Source organism: Hippocampus comes, unplaced genomic scaffold (genome assembly GCF_001891065.2).
Source record: "Hippocampus comes isolate QL1 unplaced genomic scaffold, H_comes_QL1_v1.1 scaffold282, whole genome shotgun sequence".
In the NCBI taxonomy this organism is placed as follows: domain Eukaryota; kingdom Metazoa; phylum Chordata; class Actinopteri; order Syngnathiformes; family Syngnathidae; genus Hippocampus; species Hippocampus comes.
The window spans coordinates 612,784-620,672 of record NW_017806073.1 but is presented as its reverse complement, the minus strand read 5'-3'; the positions used below and the strand labels follow the sequence as shown (position 1 = coordinate 620,672).

The following is a 7,889-nucleotide window of genomic DNA, read 5'->3' as shown; positions in this document are numbered from 1 at the left end:
TTCAACATATTATTCATCAACAGAAAACTAGCTGATCATTGGTTGATGTAAAATTATGACAACGAGTTCAGCCGTTTTGCATAGATTTATACGTTGAACTAATGCCACCATTTTGTGGGGTGTGAGAGAGCTTTTTAAAATCCATTTTGATCAACATGATTGAAGCAATTGACAATGTCAAAAACGGCAGAGAATTGTACCACATCATTTGCATGGTTGTGCCAAAGCATTTGCAACTTGATCCAAGAAATGAGAAACTGCTTTCTTTCTTGCAAAAAGTGACACGACGTGAAAATTAAAACAAGTAGTTTTGAGAATTCAAAGCAACTGAGAAAACTGAAATAAAAAATATCAATGCAAAAATGCACCAAGATGTGTGTCATGGACTTAAGATGAAAATAAACACAAAGCTGACTTAGTGGTCCTTGATGAAGGATGCATTAAAGACCACAGCTTGAACACCATTTGCTGACTGTACAGTTTATTCCCTTTCTGCACAGCACTGTTGTCTGTAGGGATTTTGGTCTATTTATATGACTCCATTAAAGGCTTCTAACATCTGCAAGTCCACCCACAAAAGGAAAAGGGTAAACCAATAAAGACCACTGTAAGTTTACTCACAGCCCTTTGTCTGCATGCTGTCTTGTGGATTGAGTAAATCTTTACTCAGGTCTGCACTGACCTCTTGACTCCAGACTCCAATCTAAACAGAGCACTATACATTCACCATGTAGCTCAAGAATTAAGTACTGTACTATGGATGGCAGAAAATGTCAAGTATAATGATTAGGGTAATAGTTGATGGGGCATAGTTTTGAAATCAGCCATTACAGAATAAACAACAATAATAACAAACATTGCAAAACAAAATGGATTGCTTCCACAATATCAAGTCTTATGACTTGAGACATCAACTGTAGGCATCAGCGTTCTGGTGTTCATGTGCAAACACATAAACGACACATATTGGCTACGGATCAATAACTTGATCTGTTACTTGTTGTTTATGGTTGCAATTGAGATAACCATGCAGTAATGGAACACAAACCATGAGTGTTGTTTTAATTACCGGCACCTTTTTTACTGCACTCTAGTTAGGCACACCCATCCATCCATCAATTTTCTGATCCGCTTTATTCTCACAAGGGTTGCGGGGGGTGCTGGAGCCTAACCCAGCTGTCTTCGGGCAGTAGGCAGAGGACACCCTGAACTGGTTGCCAGCCAATCGCGACTCACATAGAGACAAACAACCATCTGTGCTCACAATCACACCTCTGGACAATTGAGAGTGTTCAATCAGCCTGCCATGCATGTTTTTGGAATGTGGGAGGAAACCGGAGTACCTGGAGAAAACCCACGCAGGCACAGGGAGAACATGCAAACTCCACACAGGAAGGCCGGAGCCGGGATCGAACCCACGCCCTCTGCACTGTGAGGTCGATGCGCTAACCACTGGTCCGCCTAGTTAGGCACATTCTATTAGATATACTTTTCACACTTACTTACACCACAGTACCTTTCTTAAGACGTTGTTGTAACTTGAATGTGTACGCACATTGGAACACAAAAAGTATATTCTTTCACCAACCTATGATGACAAAGTAGTAAATTCATTATTAAAGTAAAAATGTTTTTGAATAATTTGATTCCTTGTCTTGACTTTTGTGATTGGTTTGCACACTAGAAGAGGCACAAAGTAGTTCTTTGTATCCACGAAACACCACGGGTTGTCGTGGTAAACCAAAGAGCCACTGTCCAATGTTGCCTTGAGATACAAGCTGTCCTATTTATTTATTTTGCTTTTTTGCTTTGACTTACAGGCACAAATCTGAGATGTCGTGACTCACTTCACAACAACCAGCAGTTTGGCCGACAGAATTAGAGAACAATTCTTCAAAAAATGCGCTTGAAGTTGGTTAGTGCCAGTTCCAGTTAAAGTTGCCGGTCAAACTAAGCATACAATAAAGAAAATGACAAATTCGTATTTAAAACGATAACTTTGCTTTGAGAAAGTCCGATGAGATTATCGCTAACAAACGGCATGCAAAATACTGTAAATATACTAAAGAGTAGCAATGGTGTCACAGGGTTATAACTGTTTAAGCGTTCGGTATATTGTATATTGTATGTATACTGTATATTATACTGTATACATACAGGAGACGCACAATCATAACTGAATGGATAATGATGATCAAGTTTTCCAATTTTCAAATTCTATTTAAGTATTTTATCACTATATGTTTTTATAACATACAACAGGTCGAACAAATGAAAATGGGTAGCTTGCATTAGGACATGCACCCGGTATAAAAACTGTGCCAAACATATCATGCAAATGACTCACTGTGGCGAAAGTCACTTCTTCCAAATGTTTGTATTGGGTACCATTAATATGGCATGTTTCTTCTTTCTAAAAACACATTATAAATAAATGGTTGATTTTTCTTTGGGCGGCTGAAACAAATTAATGGAATTTCTATTTATTTCAATGGAGAAAGGTGTTTTGAGTTGTGAGTGGAACTCATATATCAAGGCATTGTGCAGTATGTGGTCATAAGCGCTGGGAGTCGCGGCTTGGAGTTGAAGCGGATTACGTGGGACAAGAGATGTGAGCCAATCTCTTTTCGTCAATGGACGCTACAGCTTTGTGTTTGCTTTCAAAACTTAGCTTGGAGCAGACGTGTGCACATTTTCAGCATGACGTCTCAGATCCACTGGTGAAAGGACACTTTGATCCTTTCCTCTTTCATCTATAACTGCTTCAAACAACAAAGTGTATGCAGGAAAAGTGATTAAGATTGCACGACTGTGTGTTATGTGTTGTGTTGTGTTGTGTTATTTTGACTTCAAGATGGCGCCGCGAGAGTGGCTGCCTTTCCAGCAGCTCATACATTTTGTTCTTCTACTTCTTCCTGTCATAGCTGTGCTGCTGTGAATTGGGAATTTCTCCATTGCGAGACTAATAAAGGATTTCTGAACTTATCTTAAAAAATTTATGGTACTTTAAATGTAAGACAAAGGGCTCGATATATTCCGAGACAGCACAGCTCCGCTCAAGTGTAAAAACTGGTCTATGTTGATTTTCGTGCCAACGCAAACCTCGATGCGCTTGTTTGGGAATTTAGTTAACCTCACTGCGTGGTGCTGAGCATTCTGGCGGATCAACAACGTTTCCTTCGACATAAGCCTGACACACCTGAGAATTTAGTGGCTGAAAGTAGACTGTTGGAACAACGTCAAAGTATTGCTGCAGCAAATGTTCACGTGATTTTAGCGAATTTGAATAGAGTGCAGGCAGACCGATTGTGAGTTCTGCGGACATATGTGGTGGATGGAATCATATTTCACTAGTAAATATGACAATGCATGAAATCCTCTTAATCTTTGCAGATATAATTGAACACGTTGCTGTTATCATCTTTATGACATACTTTTAAAATCATCCCAACTAGCCGCGGCACAGCTATGTAGCGCGGGGGCGTGTTTGGTTGCGCGGGTTACACACGGACACATACGACCATGCTGGAAGGCAGTATCCAAGTGCCCACTTCACAGAACAGTAATCTCCTTGGGTGACTTTATATCATTCGCCCACGGATGTTTGGTGGTCGGCTCGCAGGTCCTTAAAAAATACTTTGTATGTCTCGACCTGCTGCAGGACTCAAGCAAATCTGTGTCTTCTTCCGCCATGTCAAGCACTATCTGCCTGCCTCTCGCGCACGGCATTTAAAGGGAATGAGAGTAGTAGCTTCAAATGGTGACGAAACAAGTCGGCCCATGACAAAAATCACATTATTCATTAAAGTTGCATTGACCATCACAATTAAGTAACTACATGAAACAAATGTTTCAGTTTATGAGTCATTGCTTGTACTTCATTTTGCACTGCAAGCTAGCTTACGGTGCCTTGTTGTGGCATAGTTATCCAACCTAAGATTGTGGAAAGAGGTTCAATCTTAAGATCTCCATTGTCCCAAACTCAGAAAAATTAAATAGTGTGACGCTTTTGAAGAATTTAAGAGTACGTATCTACTGTGTTGATGTCATGAAGCATGTGTGAAGAAACGGAATGAAACAGCTTAGGGATGTCACAATTCTGTTTGGTTGAATCCAAATCAGAAAACCTTTTCTACGGAGGCCAAGGGAAACAGGGAAATTAACCGTTCGATTGCATGGTTTCGAACATCTTATGTGTAGAAGTCAAACAATTTAGAGTTGTTTGGATAGATGAACAATTTTCCTACGTTGTTGTCACTAATGATGTGACGAGTGGTAGGCCAAGTTCGACCTGTATACACACTGTGAATGTTTCCATTCACTTGACACATGATGACAATTTTAAGAAATACGTTTCTTTTTCCTTATGGTGGTTGTAAACGAAGCTTTGCTCCTTTGCCAAGTTAATCCAAGCACAGTACCTCTCTGTCTTGTGCCTGGATGAATGAACTGTTTTTGATTATCCAAGCTCATTTGGTGGGAGAAAGACACATTACTGTAACGGTAAGGATTCAGTGGAGTGGGCTAGTCCTAAGTATTCATAGTCTTGACATGGCAACCACTCCCCTCACAGTGGTATTTCTTTCAGTCAACAGAACAGTGTTTGGGGAGCTTTGTCTTACTTTCAGTGCAATGACTAGGGAGCATTTTTAATCAACACTGAACTGCCATCGATTCCTCATTGTTTTCAAGTGACGCAATTGCAGTGTATATTTTAATGTGGGAATGTTTTTTTCCTGTCACGCTGAGACAGAAAGTTTGCCGGCACGGTTTGGTTGTGTCGATAATTCCACCACCTACGCCACTGTAGATGTGCGGAATCTTGGCAGGTGGGGTGAGCTGGTGGATTTTCAGGCCAGTGATTCCTTAAAAGGGAAGTCAACTCCAAAGTAATATACAATAATAACAAGAATATACTGTATGTGCATCCACTAGTCTAAACACGGCATTTTGATTAATATTGTGTTTGTGCAATATAAATTAAGCAGCAAAAATGCACCTGTTTTTAGCCATCTCGGGGGGTGGCCATTTTGCCACTTTCTGTCAAATAAAAATGACATCACAGTTGATCGGGGCTCGGGTGACAACCAATCACTTGTTCACTCACTTGTTTGATGAAGCTGATCCATGATTCATTGTTCCCTGAGCTCCGAGCAACTTTTATGTCATTTTCATTTTCAGCACGTGGCAAAATGGCCTGCCCGTGAGTTGGCTATAAATGGGTGGATTTTACTGCTTAACTCATATTGCACAAACACAATGTTAACCATAATGCCGTGTTTAGACTAATGGAGGCGCAAAGAACATATTCTTTGCTAAGAACATTTTTGAGTTGACTTCCCCTTTAAATAGCTCTAACAAGGATGACAGAAAAAAGTTGTCTGAATCAGCATCAGATGGTCCAGCTTGATAGCCCAAAAGGGAATGCTTAAGCTATGTTTAGATTTTCCATTTGGACTCTAGTTTAAAAGAGAACAACAACAACAACAATTTTAAGAGAATTGTCTTTTTCTCATTTCCCTTTCAGCAGATAAATGTTGTCATCTTCTGTTGTCTTTTCATACTTGGAGTGTCTGTGTTCCTGGACCTGGATACGAGACTACATTCTTGATGGAGAGCATCTTATTGTGTGCTATTGAAATTACATTAATTTCCAATCAACACTTTGCTTTGCCTCTTCTCTTTCTTCTCATGCTTCTTTTTCCCATCCCTGAAGTGTGGGAAGACAAACACTCCTGCCTGTCGGAGGCTCTCTGCCAAATCAGGCCACACAAACTCTTGCATCTTCAGAGTTGCTTCTGTGAGTCATTTGTAAGGCATCACCCATGCTGTTTTGCCACTTCCACACTCAAATAACAATCAAGTTGAAGCTGAAGGAGTAGACTTTGAGTGATGGCACTCTCTCTTGTTTGTCTCACAGGGACATATATGAAAACAACCTTTTTTTTTTCCAGTGTCGTCATCCCACAAGTTGCCAGGAGCCACGACACGCTGTGTCAGCAGCTTCCATGGTGGAGATGACTGTCAGCGTGATTGATTTAGTCTGAATGTTCAGTAGTTTGCTGAAGTGCATTATAAATGCCTGGTAAATCACACAAACCCGTTTTGAAGGCAACATTAAAACTTGGCTCTGTGTAGTGTTCCGTGCTAAAGCTGTTCTGGTTTTCTACATGGTGGAAAGAAATATAGGTAAGAACATGAGGCAGTTAGAAATGATTGAAAATTATAATATGGAGAATAAAGAGGGATTTTTCCTTTTTTTTTTTTTGCGGAAAAAGCCTTTAATGAAATTAGTTTAGATGTATTTTACAAGAGTCTTCATTCAGATAAATTGGGTTAAAACATTATATGTTAGATTATAATTCTATAATTATGAATAATTGCCATATTTCAAACAAAGTGTCCATATTGAGAGGTTGTAATAAAGGATGTCCTTCATCCCCCTATTTATTCATTATGACAGATATTAGCAATTTAAATAAGATTGGATAAGACTTGAGAAGAGCTTCATATTACCGGTAATCATTTTGAGAGGAAAATTTCAATGGATGCTGATGACGCAACCTTCTTTCCATCCAATGTTTATTGTTTCCAAAAGCTGATAATTCTCTTGGATACCTTCCCACAACAGTTTGGATTGAAGTTTAATTTTGATAAATGCAAAACACTTACGCTTGGTGTTCTCAAGGCAATAGACTTGAAAATTGATTGTATTAGTGATATGGATGGATGGACCTGTCGATTTAGTCACTGTTGTTATTCCACAAAGATTGGAAGACATGTGCCGAGTAAATTACACTCAAAAAAAAAAAGGAAAACATTCACAAAGCCAATTACACAAAGGAAAAGCATTGCCACAAAATGGAAACATTGGTTTTGTTAATTCCTTGGTCATTATGACATTTATATACCTCTACTTGTGTTATTACCATTGCCACCACAAAATGTTTTCAGGAACTATCAGAAGAAGCTCTTTGAATTCATCTGGGATGGCAAAATAGAAAGAAGTGTCCTGTATGAAGATGATGAATGTGTGGGATTGAAATTGTTGAATCTCTAGCAGGGATAGTATCTAAGTTGAATTTAAATTCAGAATTATGTACCAGTGTTCTTTTGGATGAAAGTCATATATGGTGTCAAAAGCAGCAATTCGGACTGGTTGTGATGCGTTCCCCCTCTCCCGCCTTCCATCCTCCCTGTTCAATACATGTTTATTCTCGAGATTTGTTGTACAGGTTTTTTAAATGTACACTACAGTTTTTTTTTCTCAGCCTCAAACCATTCTCGTTAAATGGGAGTATGGTCCTTTTCTTTTTCCCTATTGTTTTACTTTCGGTCGCTGATGATGTAGTGGCGCACTCGCAGGACTTGTGTGCGGGTAGTGTGGGATCAGTTCCCACTCAGTGACGGTTCGCATGTGGGTTTGAATGATCGTTTGTCTTTATATGTGCCTTGCGACTGACTGGCGACCAGTTCAGGGTGTACTCTGCCTTCTGCCCGAAGTAAGCTGGGATAGGCTCCAGCAACTCCCTGTGAGCCTTGTGAGGATAAAGCGGATTAGAAAATGGATGGATGTTTTCTTTTCACATCTAAGATATCAGGGCGCTGAACAGCAAACCGCTTCCTGTTCTGTCTCCCCCTCTGCTGGTCATTGTTTTGTTTATATTCCTATGGACGGGTTGTAACTGGGAAAGTAAATTCCTTGTGTGTTTTACATACTTGGCCAATAACTGATTCTGTTTCGGATTTTGAGTCACCAAATGCTCAAGATGAGAAGATTGTGATGGTGTGATCAAGCCCACATATTGTAATGACCAGGATTCTAAATGAACACTCCCCAACCCGTCAAATGTGGGTTAAAATGAATTTTGGCGGGTGTTTGTCTGGGT

The 7,889-nt window shown here is 39.8% G+C and overlaps 1 protein-coding gene across 1 annotated transcript in view; it reads left to right on the top strand.

The window, feature by feature from the left end:
• col24a1 (collagen type XXIV alpha 1 chain) overlaps positions 1 to 7,889 on the top strand; it is a 127,261-nt gene that overhangs the window by 4,990 nt on the left and 114,382 nt on the right. The gene's annotated exons all lie outside the window — the stretch shown is intronic.